Below are 20626 nucleotides of genomic sequence, written 5' to 3'. Positions count from 1 at the left end.
TAGAAAATACAAGTTAGGAAAACACAACAGAAGTAATAGAAAATCTGGACATGTTATAAATACTAAATTCAATTTCTAATAAAAAATCCTTCTGTAAAAGAAAGCTTCATTAGTAAAAATCTTAAGAAAAAAGTATTATGGCAACTTTACAAAGTTAAGAGAACATGCAATGGTAAATAAAAAATGTTAATGGATTTAATGGAAAAAGAAAATTATAGATGAATCACAATATTAAATTTGATTTAAGATTGTAAACGTAGCATTACTAAGTTAAAACAAGAAATAATTAGCAAACAGATTCGTCCAAAAATGTAATTTCATCCAAAATCCTAAACTCAATTAACATAATTCCCTAGATTCACAAATTACAGAGGAAAAGTAATATCATCTCAGCTGGTGAAAAAGCATTTGATAAATTTCAGTATCAATTCTTGATTTAACAAAAAATAACAAACTACAATTAGGAATGAGTTTTCTTTTTGCTAAGTTTCTTTATTTTGAGAGAGAGCAAGAGCATGAGTGGGGAATGGACAGAGAGAGAGAGAGAATCCTAAGCAGGCTCTGCTCTGTCAGCACAGATCCCAACCAGGGGCTTAAACCCATCAACTGTGAGATCATGACCTGAGCCCAAACTGAGTCAGAGGCTTAGTGGACTGAGCCACCCAGGTACCCCAGGAATGACTTTTCTTAATCAGGTAAAGAGTATATAGAAAACACTTACGGGTAGCAACCTCTTGGAGGTATTGTTTAATTGCTACTTTTCAACATTTATTGACCTTGAAGTAACTGTAATAAGACGAAAAAAGTTATAGAGATTTTAAAGTATATTAAAATATATTTGCAAGCAGATGTGATTGTATCATAAAAGTAATAGATCCCTTATTAAAAAAAACTTAGTTTAGCAGATAATATAAAAAAAATCACTTTTATGAGCGTTGAGGAGGGCGCCTGTTGGGATGAGCTTTGGGTGTTGTATGGAAACCAATTTGACAATAAATTATATTTAAAAAATCACTTTTATATTTCAGAAATAAATAGAATGTGAAAAAATATATAATTTATAATTAGAGCCCAAAAATGTAAGAGAAAATACAATAAAATATATAGAAGACTTTGATATAGAAACTTAAGTAACATTATTGAAGAAAATCAAAGAAGGGAATAGACCATATTTGTATATTGGGAAGCTCAATAATACAAAATATGTCAATTGTTCCCAAATCAGTTTGTATATATTGAATATGATTTCAGTCAGAACGCCAGTGTATGTGTTCATGTATGTGTTTAAACTTATGAAGTATTCTAAAAAATAGAAAAGACCAAAAGTGCTTAAGACACTCTTGAAGATGAAAAAATATAGGAGGAAATGCATAAACACCTATGTACATTTGTTTGAAACTAATTAAGACAATATGGTATGAAAATCTATATTTTATGTGTACATGTATATATGTCTGTGTATATAGACATATACAAAAAGTTGAAACCTATAATGCATTTCTTGAAAGAAGAATCTATCTTTATACCTACATACACAGATATATATATAGACAGACATATATGGTGGCATTGAAGACATTACATATGCTTACCAGATTTTTCTTTGGACACTCGAAAAAATCATATTACAAAACTGTATCTAAACAACTTAGTGTTAGGACAGAAATAGAACAATTAATTAACCCAGTGGAACAGATGGACTCTATAGTATAGAACAACATGTGATTGTGTGTTCAGTGTGTATTTGTGTGATAATTTAGCATGTGATACAGGTAGCATTTTCAAATCAATAATGATAGGACAGATCATTGAATTAAGTGGTGTTAGCATACATGACTATAGCTTTAGAAAAATAAGATGGACTTACATTATTATTTCAAAATACTAAAAAATATTCTAGATACTATATATATCTAAGACTAAAGATGAATTTAAGTACTTTTAAAAATCTCAAAAACTATTAAAATTGTACAGACAAAATCATATTTACAAATTTGGGGTAGGAAAACTCATATGACACAAAATTTAAAATCACAAAGGAACATTTTGCTATGACCAGACAATTCACAGGAAATTTTAAAAAATAGCATCAATAGACAACAAAAATAATAATGAAAATAATAGCATATGCTGAGACAGGAAATAAAATAAAATAATAGTAGCATAAACAGACAAGAAACAATAACACCAATAAAAATAAACAGTAGCATATTCTCAAATAATCAAGGAAGTACAATCAAAACCGTGAGATGAAACTTACCCTATCCTACTTTAAAATTTCAAATGATCAATAATATCAAGTATAGATGAGAATGTACCTAAATTAGTTATTTCCTGTATTAGTATATATTTAGGGCTATCTATTAAATTTATGTGCTGCTACTTTTTTGCTAATTCTATAATCAAACAATTCCACTTTGAGGTATTTACATTAGAAAAATAGTATGTTAGCACACAGGCAAAAGAAGGAAATTCATTGTAAGTTGTTTGTAATAGTGAAAACAAAGCAATCTAAATGGATATCACTAATAAACTATGGAACACTGAAACTATAGATTTTTAGGTAGCTATAAGATTTCTGATTCCTTCAGCACTTAGTATCCATCAAGTAGGTCTTACCTTTGCATGCCTCCTGAGACAGACCAATGCCCCAGGGTAAAATCCACAGCTCTTGGTTATACTCTAAGGTGAATGAAGCATGCCAGAGAAGGGCCTTAGAGGGATTCTTGGCCCCAGACAGCCCGAGGATTCGGTCCCATTGCCTCAAACCATTAGCAACAGGTACTGAGACCATCTTATGCTGTTCCTGGCCTGCCATACTCTGAGAAATGCAACCTCCCAGCTCACCTTTTTGAATGCTTATCATCTCTGAATTCCTGCCTGGAAATCTGTCACCATGTTGTTGGACCATGAATACTATTTAGTAATTAAAAAAAAAAAAAAATTCAGGCTCTTTAGGTTGTCTGTAACAAGAGAATCAGTTATTCTTACCTACTAATGCCTTGCCAAGAAACTGGAAATGCCTTCAATCTTTATGGTTTCTGTATATGACTTCTGTATTCGTGTCTTTTTTTTTTTTCATCCCTAAAACTGTTGACTGGGTGTTTTTCTTTTTTCCTTATCACAGAGATAAGTCACAAAGACTTGTCTATTTTATTAGTCTTTATGAAATATCATTTGTTTACTCTCTTGATCAATGCTGTTGTGTGCTTAGTTTTACATTCTTTCATTTCTGTTCTTATTTTTCCCTCATTCCACTTTGTATTTCTATTGAAATACTAACTTTATAACTCATTTTCAACCTTCATTCCTTACCGTGTAGACGTTTAGAAGCCTAAATGTTCTTTGAAATTCCTGTTTTGACTTTTTCATAAATTTAATCTTTACTATTTTTATTATAATTAAAGTTGAAAGTGTTTTAAAACTTACGATTATTTTACTAATAAGTTACGTATTTATATGGTCTGAAATTTTTAACTGTATGTTTCTTTAAAAATTTTTTTTTTTTAACGTTTATTTATTTTTGAGACAGAGAGAGACAGAGCATGAACGGGGGAGGGTCACAGAGAGAGGGAGACACAGAATCTGAAACAGGCTCCAGGCTCTGAGCTGTCAGCACAGAGCCCGACGCAGGGCTCGATCCCACCGACCGCGAGATCGTGACCTGAGCCGAAGTCGGACGCTTAACTGACCAAGCCACCCAGGTGCCCCTAACTGTATGTTTCTTAAGTGTTAACTTTTTGTTATTGATTTTAAACTTAATTGCACTGTGGTCCTCGTATGTGCCTATTCTTTTGAGATTTATTGACTTACTCTGTGTCATTTGAAAAATACCCATCTTGGGGCGCCTGGGTGGCTCAGGCGGTTAAGTGTCCAACTTCAGCTCAGGTCATGGTCTTGCGGTTTATGAGTTTGAGCCCCGCATCGGGCTCTGTGCTGACAGCTCAGAGTCTGGAGCCTGCTTCAGATTCTTTGTCTCTCTCTCTCTCTCTCTGTCTGCCCCCTCCCACCACACTTTGTCTCTCTCTCAAAAATAAACATAAAAAAAAAATCCATCTTTGCTTGGGAAAATATGTATAATTGGATACAGGGTTATAAATAGATACATGAGGTCAATCGTGCTGATAATAAATCTGATAATAATAAATCAAATAAATCTTTTATAGCATCCTTGATTGTCTCCTTAACCTACCAGTAAGTTTTCAGAGATAGTGAAATCTCTCATTATGATGATGGTTTTGCCCATTTTTTCCTATAGTTATATCAGTTTTTGCTATATCTATTTTTAGAATATTTTAGGCTTATGAAATTTAATTAAAATGCTTGGCATGAGCTTTTGCCCTAAATAATGGATTTTATATTATATTTGTTTCATAGTAAGGTAGCTATACCCACTTACTTTAGGTTGATATTGTTCTATGTGTTTGTCCTTTTACATTTAATATTTATGTTTCCTTCTATTTTAGTTTTATGTCTTACAAACAACATATTGTTGTGTTTTGTTCTTAAATGTCACTGTTTTTATTTTGTTTATTTTTCTTCCCCATGCTGTTGTTTTGTTTGCTCTTTGGCCCTTGAAGAGTGCTCTTGCTTTCTACCAGCTCCACAGTATAGAGACACATATGTTTTATCTAGGTTCTTCTTGCATGTTGCAGCCAGCGTCTTCCACCTGCTCTTGAAAAAAAAAAAGTTTTTTTCCTTATCACATGTGCCTCCCTGTGAGGGATGCTTTCTATTCACCACCTCTCCTCCCCTTGGACTGAGATTATGTAGGGTTGGCTTCTTGACCGCTGATGTCTGTTCTCACATATTAGAAGCACATAATTGCATTGCCTACCTTCACCATGCAAAGCCCTGGGCTACACCTGTAGAGTAAGATGATATTTAGATATGATTCTTGACCTTAGACATCTGTCTGAAATTTTCTTGTGCTATCTATGTAACATGCTGCTGCCTCTAATTAGCATGTATGCTTTGACATTAGTAAGCTTTTAATTATTAAGATTGTTCTTTGTTAGGTAACTTGTTTATGCTACTGTATGAATATATTGTAATGTATTATATCATAGTTCATAAGAATTTAATCATACATATACTGTATATTATACACAATATTTAAACTATGAAATTCTCTATAATTTTGTTTAAAATATGTACATTTTACCCATCTGTATATATTTATCCATGTACATGTGTATATATGTGGGTATATACATACACATACATATATAGGTAGATAGATATACTTTATGTATATATATGTAATTTCCAACCATCTTCTAGACTTTGGAAAAAGGATCCAAAGACATTAACTTACAGAGAGATGCTAACACAATATTCATTACTAACCATATTTTAGACTTTGAAGAGAAACCATCTCATCAGAAAAGATGTCCATTGTTGTTTGAATCAAGCTGAGCTAGAATTTCCAGAAAGGGAACAGTGAAGGAAATTACTTCAAGTGTTTATGTACAAGCAGGGCTTCAGATCAGGAAGAAATCATTTATGCACAAAGAAATACAAAGCTTTCATTTTGCCTCTTTTCCTGGTGTATTGGAAAGGTCCAGTTCAGATTCAAGTTACTAATGAAAATTTACACCTTTCCTCACCTGATAGGTTTACTGATTCCCTTACTAATCCACATAAAATTAGTATATTGAGCCCTCTTAAGTGTTAATTCTTTTAGACATAGTCTCCAATTAACACCATCTCTGCAGGTTAGGAAGCATCATGTAGCATCTATCCATCTGCACCATTCAAACATCTTAGAAATAGTGTGTTTCTCAGGTACCACCTTTCATCCATTTATAGGTCTTTGTGTCGCAGACTAGGGGTCTGGAGTTCCCTCTTGTCCAGAAAGAGAGCGGACACAGAATTGAATACAAGAGAGGCTAATGTCCAAAAGGAGTCAAGAGCCACAGAGAGTAATACAGTTTTGTCTCTGTATTTATTGAACTCACAAGATACTACCCTCACAGTGAACATAAAGAGAACAATATCTTACACATGTGAACATGGAGAATACAATCAGATAAACGTGTGTGTAAGAAGCAAAGGGTCTGGGGGGCAAGTGGAGCTTGTGATCTAAACACAATAGTATACTGGCATCAGATGGAAAGTAATTTCCTGCAGGTGATATAACAAGTTACTCATGATCCCATTATAGTATCTCACTAGTTCACCTTGGGTGCTTTCACCCCATGGTGGTGGCTTTCCCTCCTAAGCTTTTTTCTAGTGCATTTATGTAGGTAGAACCTATTTCCCCACATCTTGAATGACATTCAGTCATGTTGGGACCCTGTCACAACCTGTTCCCGGAAGGCATAAGGAGTAGGGACTAGCCTCTGTAGAACTCTTTTGAGTCTAATGATAAGACTCCTATCATAATAGTCGAGGCTATAAATCCTGCTCTGAGGCTATATGTGCCTTTTTTCTTTCTTTTGGCAAAAATGAGTATAAGTTCAAATCAGTTGGTCGTACGCTCTATTCATTTTCTGAAGAGGTGGGAAATAGGAGAAAGTCCAGTTTATCTAACAAGTTGGAAAAAGGTCCTATATTTCCACCTTCACAGTGACTTTGATCTTTCGGCTGTATATAAAACAAATCAACATAGGGAAACAAATTACAATTTTAAAAAAAGTAAAAATATTAATTCTTCCACAGATACCCACCTGTGCTAGGTTCTTATTCCCATAGCATCTGGTCAGGACATGAAACATAGCTACTACATTTCTTTGACATCAGATAACCCAAGATGGGTACAAAGGGTCCAACTCCATCAGAATTAGTGGTTTAGCAATTTTATATGTTAATCCTTTAAACTCTCCTATGATTTCAACACAAAAGACAACAGTAATGCAAATCATACAAACAGTAAGGCATATCAAAAGAGTTTATTCTTACTGTTTTAAAGGGAATCATGTCTAACCAATACAAACTTAAAAATATGGAAAATTAGAAGTACAATCAATAATTTATGCCCAAAAATAATGTGTGTTAACACTGTGTTTATAGAATTCCTACTTTACCCGGTTTACCTTGTACCTATATTTTTTCCCCTGGGCCTCAAAATCCTTTTGTTAATAGTAAGGTCAGATAGAGCAGTATTTTTATATTTCCAAATTTCACAGAATTAAGTTCTTAGTTTCAATTCACCTCTTATTTTGGTAGAGTGCATCTTCAAACTTTTTTTTTTTTTTTTTTTCTTCCCCCAATGCCGATCCTCAAACACTTTATCTTAGTGTAGACTCTGGAGCCAAAATGCCTAGATTGAATTCTGGTTCCTATGCATTATCAGTATGGGTTTAGTTACTTAACTTTTCCTGAAATTGGACACATCTATTGATGTGATAAAAATAGTACGTATTTCACAGGTTTGTTGCAAAAATTATATGAGTCCATAAGTATAAACTCTTTGAAACAGGGACTAATATATAGTGAGTTCTATTTAAGTGTTACTGTTTTTTGTTTTATGATTTAAACTCTCATCTTGTTATTTTCAGTTACTTTTAAACACAAGTGACACCTTAGCACACTATAACATTTTTAGATCACTATGTTCCTTACTTTGAAACTGAGCCTGCCCTATCTTCATACTCCATATTTTGGAGACTTTGGAGGCAGTTTAATTTATATTTTTACACTTTTGAGGAAGAATGAAACAATCTGTTTTTAACATTTAATCATGTGTTTGTGTGTATTTTAACACCTAAATGTGTACAATTCTTTATTCCTAGAATTCATTTTTTCTAGTATGAACAGATGTATGTATCTTTTCCCCATTGGTTTTGCCAAACTCCATCAAAGGTTTTATTTGTATATATTAATTGTTTTCAGCATAATAAAAGTTTCTTTTAATTTTTTTTTTTATTATTGATTTTGTGTCAACTGATTTTGAATATCTTTCATTCCAAATGTTCCTTGGAAACCTTTATAATTCACAGACTGAATATTTACTCTTCCAGTTTTCTCTCATAGTATTTTATCTCTATTCTTTTTTATCCCCCACCCCATCACTCTTGTTGATATTCTTGTTACTCTTCCCATATGACAACTTTGCTTGTCCACAGTATCAGTTCAATTCTCACATGCACCCAAGGTCTTTTTGGGTCCTTCCATCACATGTCAAAAGGTCCCATAATCACATTTTTATCTACTATATGACAAGTATGGGAGATGCCCCCTGAGAAGCAGCATCTGGGGCAAACCCGGAGAGAATCTAAGAAACTCCCTCTACTGCCAGTGGGTTCTCACTGTTTAGGTCTAGAGGAACCAAGAGACAGCATGGCCCCAAATCCCTCCTCCTCTTCTCAGATAGGAAGTGGCATTGGGTTTTGGTTTTTGTTTTCTTTTCTCTCCTCCTCTGAATTTTAAATGCATCAGGAGATACTTCTGATTACTTCAAGATCCTAAACTTTGCTGAGAAGCAGTGGTCCACTCCTTGGTGGATGAGGTGGGCGCCTTAAATGAAGATTAAGGTATTGTCTTCATGGGATATTAGGGAGTAATTGTGGGTTAATAGACAGCCAGAAGCCTTCAACTCTGGGAAGTATTTGTTCAGGAACCTATAGGTGTCTTCTCGCTCTGCTTTTGCTAATGGCTTATTTTCATTTTGAAAATCCCTGTACTCACGGTGGTTCTGTGAACCCAAGGAAATCATGTCACTCGTACTTGATCAGTGAGAGCAGCACAGCCGCCAGGCCACAGTGATTGCTTCAGAGATGGGCATGTTATCGCTTCAGAGATAATAAATCATGAAAATTTTGTTAAACCCTCTGAAATAGTGCAAGGAACCATCCCTATATGGGCTTGAAGCTCAGTTTACTGCCACTCTAGCTGATACATCGAGTTTGAAACCAGCATAGAAGGAAGAAACCAAGTTCTCAATGCCTGTGTGAACCATGAATCCAACTGTACTTGAATCTACCCCACCCCAAGTCTGCGCAGTATGTGAAACAGCCCATCACCTGTTTGTTCAGCAAGTCTTTGCTGGATTGACTGTGTTTTATTTGAAGAATCTGAATTAGCATAGTCAGTTTAGACTATAGCAAGATAAATGTAAACAAATAAAATAAGAAAAAATACAGATTTTCCAGATTAAGAATTACGGAGAAAAATATCCCTTTATTTGTGTGTAGAAGTCACCTGGTTTTAGGTGACTTAGTGAAGTGGGCTTGGGGAAAAGTCGACTTACTACAAGAGCCAGGAGACCTTCCAGGAAAGGTCCTGTGGATGTAAGGAAGATCTGGCCAAAATGTCCATTATTCCATTAAGATTGATTGAGTGATAAAGCTGTTTCTTATCCTTCACCAGTTTTCCATGTGGGTCTCTTCTAAAAAAACACATGCCTTCTTGATGAGGACAGTAGATTTTTTTTTTTTAACGTTTTATTTATTTTTGAGACAGAGAGAGACAGAGCATGAACGGGGGAGGGGCAGAGAGAGAGGGAGACACAGAATCGGAAGCAGGCTCCAGGCTCTGAGCCATCAGCCCAGAGCCCGACGCGGGGCTCGAACTCACGGACCGTGAGATCGTGACCTGAGCTGAAGTCGGAGGCTTAACCGACTGAGCCACCCAGGCGCCCCAGAGGACAGTAGATTTTTAAGAGTATAATACATGGGATATGCATGCTCACCCTTTTTGATATTTATTTCTTTCCCTGTCCCTTAGAAACTTACATAAATCAGGGTTGTGTTAAGTTTCTAAAATCAGACTGTTGTTTTCAGTTTCACTACAGTAGGATTATTAACAATATAGCTGGAACTTACAATATGTGTTGTTGTCTTTTTCTTTGGTTTAAAAATTAACAGGAAAAAAAAATACACAGGTGAACCAAAGGGGAGAAAAAAGTGTACTCATTAGCTTTGGCTGCCATAACAAAATAGCATAGATTGGGTGGCTTAAACAACAAGAACATATTTCTCATGGTTCTAGAGGTTGGAAATCCAAGATCAAGGTGTGCTGACCTATTTGGTTTCTGGTGAGAGCTCTCTTCCTGGCTTGCAGCTGTCTGCCTTCTAACTGTGTTCTCATATGGTGAAGAACAGGAGACAGAGCAAGTTCCCTGATGTGTCTTCCTCTAAGGGCACTGATCCCATCATAAGGGCCCCACCCTCATGGCTTCATCTAACTGTAATTACCTCCCAAAGGCCCCGTCTCCAGAACTTCAATGTGGGAATCGGGGGTAACACAAACATTTGGTCCATAACGGTGTTTAAATGTCTGATAGAGGAATCCATGCTTACTTAAATGTTGAGTAGAGGTACAGATTCGTAGCTATTTTTGCTTAACCTACCCTACTTTTGCCTCTTGTCCACCGTGAGATAATTCTCCAGATCACTAGATATTTGAGTGATTCTGATGCTTAATTGGACAAAGGCATTGTCTTTGGAATCTGTGCCTGGGCCGTTAGGTTCCCAGTCCCATTCTTTCAAACTCTCTTTAGCTGCTTTGCTACCTGCCAACCCCATTGTTCCAGAAAGTGTATGTGGCTGGCAACCTGTTTGTCTAAGTATCTTCAGCTACAGAGGGCATAGATGAGGACACTGGTGACATCATTTTTCTCCAAAATTTCTAAATATTTTTCCCATGATTGGCTCCCATAACTATTAATAACTTCAAAAAACCCCATAAATTTAAGGGATATGATACCCCTATGTTTCATTTAGATATTTCTTACATTTTGATTTATGAAGAACTGTTTGAAGTCCAGGATGAGAGAGAGAGTTTCCGGGTTTTATCAACTTTTAAAATATGCTCTTTTTCTCTCTCAAAAGAATTGCAAATATTTTATAATCTACATGTATTAGCTCACCTCATCCACTTGAACAACCAACCTGAATGTGCTGCTTCTCAGAGCTAGTTAAGAACACATCAAAGTCCTAGAGGTCAACAATGACACAAGGGGGGGGGGGGGGAAGGACAGTTCTCATGATAGTGTTTTCTATCTTATACTTTCTCCTTAACTCCGTTTAATTTCAAGTAATTTATCATTTTCCAACATGTATACATAATCTAATTTTCAATAAAATACATTGAGATGAAAAAGAAAATGTAATGTTTCCTTTCATAGCTGCATCAGTAAAAGACCTAAAGGTGACAAATTTACTTTTGTGTAAATGCTTCACTAAAAATTTTAATTTCTGCTTCAACAAGCATTGAAAGAGTACCTGTTCCTTTTAGGTCTTTTGACACTTAACATGTGTGAAATAACATGAAATATATTTTCCTTCTTGTTTTTAAAATGTGTGGTTTTCAGAAAGTATATTTCATAGTCAACAGATGGACTAAATTTTTCTGATTAAGCCTGATAGAATTTTCCAAGCTCTCGTCATGACTGTTGAATCAAGAGTGCTGGAAAGACCCTGAGAAATTCAGATTTTAAAAAAGGATGCTTCTGCTTAATGCACTCTTACCTTCATTAAAAAATTGAATTTTATAAAATTATTTTAATCCCATAAATTTGATTGGATGTTCATGTAACAAGTTTGAAAAAGGTACGTGATACATTTTGAAAGAAAAGAATGTATAATACGGCACGTATTCAGGCAGATGTATTAACTCACTACATTTATATAAAGGCATACTCTTAAATGCATCATGGAAATTTATCCTCACGTCAATCCTCAAGTTATGGAAACATTTTAAATTAGGCATAAAGTAAACACCACTCTAAAATACAGAAATAAATATCATATGGAATTACGTTCTATGTTAAGATGTTCCCCAAATATCTCATTTGAAACTATATGTCTGAGCTGGTTTCAGGAATTTCAGCAAAATGTAGTTTCAAAATCATGGATTTTTAATCAAAAGATTGATAGTCATGAACATACCATGAGATAAATTTACTGAAAATGCCATGACTAGCCTGAAATCTATCAATGCTCAAGGAAGATGTATTGAAAGATTCTTAAAAGTAATTTGATAAATATCAACTTCTATTTGGGTAAAAATAAATATCATTCTTATTCTAGGGCAGGCTTAGTCCTTGGTAACATTCTTATAAAAGATTATTCATAGAAGATGGAATCCTTATAACATCAACAAATACCAGTTTAAAACTGGAAAATAAGTATATTCTCTGAATTCCTACCAAAAACCAGACTCTTTAATTGAATAGATATACTAGTCCTATAAACCACAGTTTTAACTTAGTTTCACTTTGCCTTTCTTAATATAAACAGTCATGCCATTAATAAGTATTATGATGTACCCACTTAACACATATGTAAGAATGCTTTCTTGCCTATCAATAAGAATATCAAGAGAGTGAAAGAAAAACCTATTATCTTTCATGTACTCTTAGCATGTCTGTGTAAGGTCAGTTAACTTTTGAAATGCAGGCTGCTGGGTTAAAAAAAATGCGTTTTTAGGTGTGCATGTACACCTATATATATCTATGTGTCTATATATCTGTATCTATATTCATATGTTTGTAAAAATGTAAATGTGTATGTATCAACACATGCACGTGTATTTGCATCTTTATGAGGATGTATACATATGGATACACATACTGCATCAACTCTGTTCCTCCACAGAATCCATGCCAAGCAGGAATTCATTGGTGTAAACCTTTGTGAAGGGTAAAGGAGAAGGGAGCAGAAGTGGCAATGTTGGTCTGACATCTGTGAAAGATGAGAGGGAAGGACTGTAGCACAATTCTGAGAGATTCTTGCTAGGGTGATGGTAGTGAAGATCGTCTGTTAGAAGAGCTCCCTTATGGCTGACTCCAGTACTCCTACCAAGCACAGTCATTGGCTAGGGACAACCCAGGGAGACTGAGGCCTTGATCCCAACCCTGGGGGGTGGATCCGGAAGATGTCAGCTACCTACTCTTGGTGCAGCAGGTTGTCTCTGAAGGGGACCTGAGTAGTGCAAGCCCAAGGCTGCCACACACATACATATGTAAATCTGTATTCTAGAATGGTGAGCCTTTCTGAAGCTGAGATTATTTGTGACCTTCTCAACTTTTTATTCGTTCCCCAGGATTCTACAGTGTTAGGTGGATTTTTAAAGAGTGATAGGCGTTTTGAAGGGAGAGGTTATGCATAGCCAAACACATTTCACATTCTTTAGCAATCTGTATAGGATAGGGATTATTATTTTTAAAATACTGTCATATTTCCAAGTTGGCTGATAGTTCGATCATTTCTTGTGCCAAAAAGAATTATCATTCTTGGAATTCTATTCAGTATTGTTGAATATCACCTTTGGTTCATTAATCACCAGAAACACACACATCAGAGTTTTGTCGATGCCTATGGTCAGAAATACTTAGACCTGAGTTTCAGATTTCAAACATCCGAGTGTACTACTTCCAATTTTGTAGGTGCAAAGATAAAGAGTGGGGTGCAGCTCCAGCAGATACATGTGGCTAGTGTCAGAAGTGAAGTATGCAAATTCCCTGTGAGGTCGCTCTAGGAGAGGGGTCAGAAGGCAGCAGAACAAAATAGCTCTTGTTATTGACTGAGTGTTAGAGCCCTGGCACCAAATTCGTATGTCAAAGCACTTCCCCAAAGTATGGAATTGAGGCCTTCAGGGAGTGAAGTCATGAGAGTGAGGCTTCCATGATGGAATTAGATGCCTTAGAAGAAGAAGAAACCACAGCTGGCTTTCTCTCTGCCATGTGAGGACACACCAAGAAAGTGGCTGACTGCATGCCAAGAAGAGAGTTCTCACCAGACTCAACCATGCTGGCTCCTTGATCTTGGACTTCCCAGCCTCCAGACCTGTGAGGAGTACACTTTGGTTGCTGAAGCCACCCAGTCTATGGCATTTCATTGTGGCAGCCCGAACTGGTCTTCTCCCTTATGTCAGAGAAGGGAGGGAGAGAAAGATGAATCAACCATTTCTGTTTGAGGGCAACTCACATCATCTGCTGAAAATGGGAATACAGAAAATTCCTGAGTCTGATGTGGTGCCAGGAGGAAAAAAAAAGCCCAGAACAGAACCATGCGATAGAAAGCCAACCTATTGACCAGTGACTTTGTCACGTCTACAGAAATAGAAGAGGAACAGGGTAACCCATGGATGCAGATTATTGAAATCCACCGAAGCCAAGGAGCTCAGAGACCATTTTGATCAGCGGTGCTGAGAGCCCAGGGCACTGTGTGTTTGAAAACACTTTCCCTTCTCACCCACAGTACCAGCAAACAGGACCTGACTTTGAGTCGGGGTTCCTGCAAGGGAGAAGAAAAGAACTGAGTCTACATTTTTCTAGCCCAGTTTGTGTTGTTCACGCACTCTCCATTGTTCTTTCCCTGGCTGGTGCTACACTTGTTTAAAGCTCAAACTTCACAGAGCCTGTGCCATTGAGTTTTTTTCCCCTGCCAAAGTGAACTGCTCAGATTTCTCCTTAAGTGTTACCAAAACCTCCTGAAGGAAAAGAGAAGTCGTTTGTCAGATATTGTTGAAGGCAAAGAGGGCCTTTCAGCTGATAGTAATTTTATTTTACAGATCCTTTATGGACTTTAAATGTGCTCCTTTATATATATATAAATCTAAATATAGTCTTAGAAAAAAATGAAAAGATAGTGATATTTGGGACTATGAAGCCACCTTTTTACTTCTGAATGGCAGAATTGCAAAAACGCAAAAATGCTGTGACAGTCTATGAAAGGTTTTAAATATATATATATCTCATAACTGTTAAAATTTAAAAATGTATTCTTTTTGTAATATAATATATTACAGTAATATACAGTATACAGTAATATACAGTAATATAATATAATACAGTAATATATTGATGTTATTTCATCCTAAACAGGGGCATTTCTAAACTTCATATAACAGTGCTTTGTGAGCTTTAGAAAGTAACAATAATAATAGCAACAACAATAATAGCAATTCTCAGCCTTGTATTTTGTAACTAAGAAATCTGGATCATTCAGATAAAGTTCAGATATAAGCATCTGAACGTCAGGTGCTTATCCTGAACCTATCGGAGTTCACCAATCTCTTCTGCATGTGAGATGCAATTTGATGTGTGCCTAGGGTGAATTTCTTTGAGCGGTGAATAATTTCCTTGCTCTCTGGTCTTCAGTGCTGATTAGTTCTTTCTTCTTTGGCTTGTTCATACAAAGGATGCTTTGACATAAAGAAAGCCTGGAAACATCTAGAAAAAAAGAAACAGAATTACACAGTTAAAAAAAAAAATCCAGAGACTTTTATTAGTGCACTTTGTCTATACATAAACCCATATATGGTTCCAAGGAACGGATGATATATTTAACTATGTGAGTTAGTTCATTTTAATTAAAGCAAATGTAGACTTTTGATCTACGGAATAAACAATCTAACAATAGGAAAAATGCAATCTGTCGAGGCATATTTGAGTTATTTTGCAGTAATTGGCTTGGCAGCAGCTTCAGTCACAGATTTCTGTTTCACAGATTGTCCCCAAATGAATAAAGGTTTGCTTTGAAATGTAATTAATATTACGTTCAGCTGCAAGACATTCTCAGGTTGTCAAAGGAATTTGAAGGAGGTAGCTGCAAAAAGTGAACAAAATAAAAGTGAAACTGGAAAGTAAATTAAGTCAAATTAATGCGCAAAAGTAAACTGGACCGATACAAAATGTCAGTGTCACGAACCAGATTTTAAGTTCACTGTCCCGTGAATATTAAAATGATGAGTGTGGCTACATAATTCACTGGGTCATCTGTTTATTAACAATGATTACCTTGTCTTAAACATGAGAGGGTGTGGGGGCCTGAGAGCAGAGATGAAGCGGGACTGAGCTCATCGGGGCAGCACTTGGGGGAGTGAGCCCCCTGAATTCAGCACCCACCCCAAGCCATGCTTCTTTTTCAACTGCAGCATCAACTGCTCACTGCAGGCCTTCAGGTAAGTATTGAATTCTGTTAGTGAAGAACATAAACACTAGTTTCATGTATTCGGATACTAATGCTTTACATCCAATACATTTCCACAATTTCCTAATGACAACCATTACATTTTAGTAGGGGCTTTGGGTCTGTACAGAACACCGAGAGTAAATAGAAACCTGGTTGCAGCTAATCATCTCCTGAGATGTCCTACAACCCTGTATATTTAAAACTCCAAGGTCCAAGATAGACCTATTATTAAATATAAGGAGTAGGAATTGCACACACTGCTGGCATCTTGAATAGCTTCCCCCCCCCCTTTTGATTAGGAGATTTGTGAACACAGTTGTATTCATTATCCTTGAAAAATTTGACTGTGGTAATTAATGTGAAAGTTAAAAAAATATAGATTGTAATGTATAAATAAGAACATATGGTTTATGAAAGAATAAGCTCATGAATTTTTTTTTCAATCTGTTCTACTGGCATTAGATTTTCAGCCTTACAATATACCATTAAAAGGTGTAATTATTTAACAAATCAGCAGAAATTTGGTATTTTTGCAGAGTAGAATTTGTATTGGAAAATTATTCTATGTTCAAACATATAGATGGTTTCCTACTCACATTTAACCCTGTCTCTTGGTGACATATATCACTCGCATTATGTCATACCAGCCTTAACCTGTCGCACCTGGAGAATTTGATAACACAAAGAAGTTTGGGAAGGATATTTTGAAAGGAAAGAAAAGGGGGAAGATTGGAAATGTGTCTTACTGTATATCCTAAATCTGGCTGGAAGACCAGCTTTTGAACAAGCTGTTATTTTCCACATGGGAGTAGCATTGCTACAGTAAAATGCCAGATTTCATCCATCATAATGTCATGGCTCATATTAAAATGTCTTCAGGGACCGAAGGGAGGGATGGGCAAAAGACATCAAATCAATTTTCAGGCAATTGCTATGGTTTTCAGAAACTAAGCCCTATGTGATAGTGTTATGGCTGCACAAAGGGAGGTTATAAATAAGGTCCATACATCAAGGGAGGAAGTAATTTGGAAAAAGAAAGCTGATTTGACTTTTGTGTGAATCTGAGCATATGGTTAGGGCACAGCTGGGTTATCATTCTATACATTCTTACAAGAGAAAAGAACCAAATCAACACTTCAGAGAAATTAGCCCCTAACCAGAGTCTTGAAACTGACATCTCTGAAACCATATATCCCTCTTGATCAGCTGATGAGGACCCACAGTTATTTTGCGTTTATTATTTAATTACAAGAAAATCTAGTCAAGCCTCATTATTCGATGACCTTGTTAGCCAAGAACTAACCTCTGTATGAAGATGTCATTTCCTCAGAGGGTGGGGAAGAAGGATTGGCTCAGTTAAGAGACCTGAAATGCAGATGGCCTTTCGTAAATGAAATTCCTCCTTCTTGGTTGAGCAGCTCATCGTTAAATTCATAAGATGCAAAGCACCACAGCCTATATTTGGCAATACTGCCTCTACTCTGTAAACAATCTGTCTTCCAAGACCTTAATCATCACTAAATAAGCCTTTCATGGAAAAATTGAAAAGACGTGGATAAGAGGGAACCTTGTGGTATTTCCATGCATTATTGTAACTGAAAACAAAGAAGTGAATAGTGTGACATGATCTTTCCAACAGAATAAAAATTAAAATCTAAGTGTCTGTGATAGTCTCATCTTCTATTGAGACTTTAATTATGACAGTATAAAAGATATCTTTCTTATAAACTGGAATCACAGTAAATCAACATATACAACAAAAATACTTTCATCACTGTTGCCAGTGCATAATTTTTGTCATCTAATTTGAGGGAATTCAGCTTTGTAAAAGTACTAATCTTCAAATGCTGAAATTGTTACATGTTGGAAGAAGCTGTGTTTCAGTTTTCTGATCATCAAAGTAAGTTAGTACATACTCCTAACCCTAATGAAGGACATACCATAGTGACATATTAATGACATATTAGTGGCCTCACAACACCAGATGCAATTATGGGAGACAGAGTGTAAAAACAGTATATTTTTTAAAACTAGAAAATGTGCAGAGATGATTAATAAGGAGCCTAATTTTTGGAGTGATAAATTACACAAAGATTGAGAAAATAAACTGCCTTAAAATTTTGCAATAAGCATCACAGCTGGAAATAGTCTAATATTCAGCTGTCCTGGGGGTGAGGGGAAAAGATGCTTTCTTTGAATTTTTTAGTTGTGCTTTGTCCACATCTAAATAAGGAATTTCAAAGACTCTCAGAGGTCAAAATCAGTCAAGGAAGTCCAAATAGTTTTAAGTCAATGTAGATGACTCTTTTAACAAGATATAAACAAGGTTCTCTTGTCAAAAAAAGTTTGATCCACCATTAACATTAACGTGGTTCTTGCTGTTTAATTATGTAGTCATTTGATTCTCAATTTTAGTAGATATATGCAATGTGGTTTTATTTTTTTTTTTTTCAACGTTTTTTACTTATTTTTGGGACAGAGAGAGACAGAGCATGAACGGGGGAGGGGCAGAGAGAGAGGGAGACACAGAATCGGAAACAGGCTCCAGGCTCCGAGCCATCAGCCCAGAGCCTGACGCGGGGCTCGAACTCACGGACCGCGAGATCGTGACCTGGCTGAAGTCGGACGCTTAACCGACTGCGCCACCCAGGCGCCCCATGCAATGTGGTTTTAGTGTTATGTCCAACAGAATAAGTTTGTTCAACGTGTGTGTGTGTGTGTGTGTGTGTGTGTGTGTATGTGTGTGTGTGTGTATTAGCAATACAACACACGGAGTTAGCTTAAGTGAGTCATTGATTTATGTCAGAAGAGGAATGGTAAAGAACACAGCTATTTTGTAGAAGCTCTTGATAAAATTCTCTGACCAGAGTGAGAGTAAATCAATCAAGGACCTCACTATTGGTTTATAATTTTATTGGAATGATCATTCTAAGCTTTCCATGGATACCATGAGACTTGTAGATTGCTGGAGCTACCACCATCTTAAACATTCACTTTTTGGCCTTAGTTTCTTAAAACACTGAAGGAAGCATTAAGCCAAGAAGCACTGCAGAGTAATGTTTTGTAGGTAATTGCTTTCCAAAAATGATGAATCTTGATGTGAGTTGAGAGCATTGTTTCTGTTTTTATATTCCACCATTACTTTGTCATTTTTAATTAATATACACATACAATAATATAATGTTTACTCCTATATTATAGGATTCATTCATTTAGCAAACAGTTGTTGAGAGTTTGCTATGCAAGATCTAAGTGCTGGGGCTACCAAAAAGAATGATGAATATTATTATTATCATTGCTGAAATGTATTGAGTATATCAAGCACTTTCCATACCAAATTCACTTAATACTCATAAGAACACTATAGGTTAATAATTTCTATAATCCCCATTTTATAGATGGGGGAAGTGAGCCTTTGAGAGCTTAGATGGACCTTGCCTAAGGCAACAAAGATGACAGCTTGGAAGGTAAATTCAGGACTTCCTGACTCTGAATGTTTGGCCATCTGAGCTCTCAAGGAGCCATATGTCATGAGATAAGGGTTATAAAAACAATATATCATTCAAACTGGAGCATCTTGGAAGACATAGGGAACAAAAAAAATCACATTGAAGGTGGGTCATGAACTTTTGAGGGAGTTTTCATAACATCATCACTGACCTATCTCAGAGAAAACTCCACAAACCCTGCTAAGCTTCTATTTTTTTCACCTGTGCTTGGAGAGTGAGCCCCCCTGAATTCAGCACCCACCCCCAGCCATGTTTCTTTTATGTCTTCATTGTTGAGAAGAATGTTGGGTGTGTGGCTAAGATCCCTCAAGTGTCTTTACGACGAGTAAAGAACAGTTGTAATTCCTGGCATAAGAATTATCCTCCTATATCATAGTCCATTTCAGTATCAGGACTCTGCAATTTCTCTACCCCCAACACACGTGATACTCACCTCAGTGGAGATATGCTGCGTCCTGCACAGATTTAAACATACAACTTTTCTTCAGACCACAAAGTAACCGCTCCTAACTGCACCCAAACATGGCTTGCTGCCTATGATTTGTTTTAATAAGCATGTATTCTGTTGATCAGTAACACAGCCACTCGAATAAGGAACTTTGAACTTGGAATCAACACCAAAGGAAACTGTAACAATCACCCAGACCATGGCCTAAATCAAACATTATATTACTGTCATAGATAAAATTCAAGGTAGGTAGGTGGGTTGTTTAATTGGATGATTTGGGAAATTGAAAAATGCAGCTAAGCAGTTAAGAAGTCAGGGGATCTGGAGTTCAATTGTCGGGTTTGGATTTTGGCTTCATTGTTGGCTAGCTCTGCATTTTGGATAAATTCACCCTAACCCTCAAATTTCTTAATGTGTAAAGTAGGAAAAAGAATAGTCTCTCTCTCTCTCACACACAGTTACTATGAGAATTAAATGAGATAACCTACATAAGCCCTTTAGATAAGTGTCTGGGATTCACTTAACACTAAAAAAATGGGAAAGTAGTTAGCTTTTGTGAACCAGCGACTTAGGCTAAAAGTTGTACTATCTGTACTTATCTAGCTATATATACTTAAAATGGATGGCTCCAAAGCTGAGAATCAGAAAACATCCTACAGGCAGCAGAAGGAATCAGGAGAGTGGATTCAGACTGCCATGTGATATTGTTTGTGCCAGTTAGGAATTTGAAAATTAAATGTTTTCCTCCTCTGAAAATTTTATTGTTTTGTCTCTTTTGCATGTTTTTCTTCATTGAAGTTTCCTTT

The 20626-nt window shown here is 36.1% G+C and overlaps 1 long non-coding RNA gene across 2 annotated transcripts; it reads right to left on the bottom strand.

The window, feature by feature from the left end:
• Positions 1-14844: 14844 nt before the first annotated feature.
• On the bottom strand, positions 14845-19936 carry LOC109273745 (uncharacterized). Of its 2 annotated transcripts, XR_002083233.2 has the most exons (4): positions 19806-19936; positions 17167-17228; positions 16460-16526; positions 14845-15121 (listed from the first exon to the last, which is right to left on the bottom strand). It is a non-coding gene; the product is annotated as an uncharacterized LOC109273745 (long non-coding RNA). The 2 variants fall into 2 exon arrangements; XR_008419563.1 differs by lacking the exon at positions 16460-16526 and having other exon boundaries at positions 19806-19935.
• Positions 19937-20626: the final 690 nt, after the last annotated feature.

This window comes from Panthera pardus, unplaced genomic scaffold (assembly GCF_024362965.1).
Source record: "Panthera pardus isolate Hobbes unplaced genomic scaffold, ASM2436296v1 HiC_scaffold_6, whole genome shotgun sequence".
In the NCBI taxonomy this organism is placed as follows: domain Eukaryota; kingdom Metazoa; phylum Chordata; class Mammalia; order Carnivora; family Felidae; genus Panthera; species Panthera pardus.
Note: the sequence above shows the minus strand (reverse complement) of the source record. Positions and strands in the feature narration are given on the sequence as shown.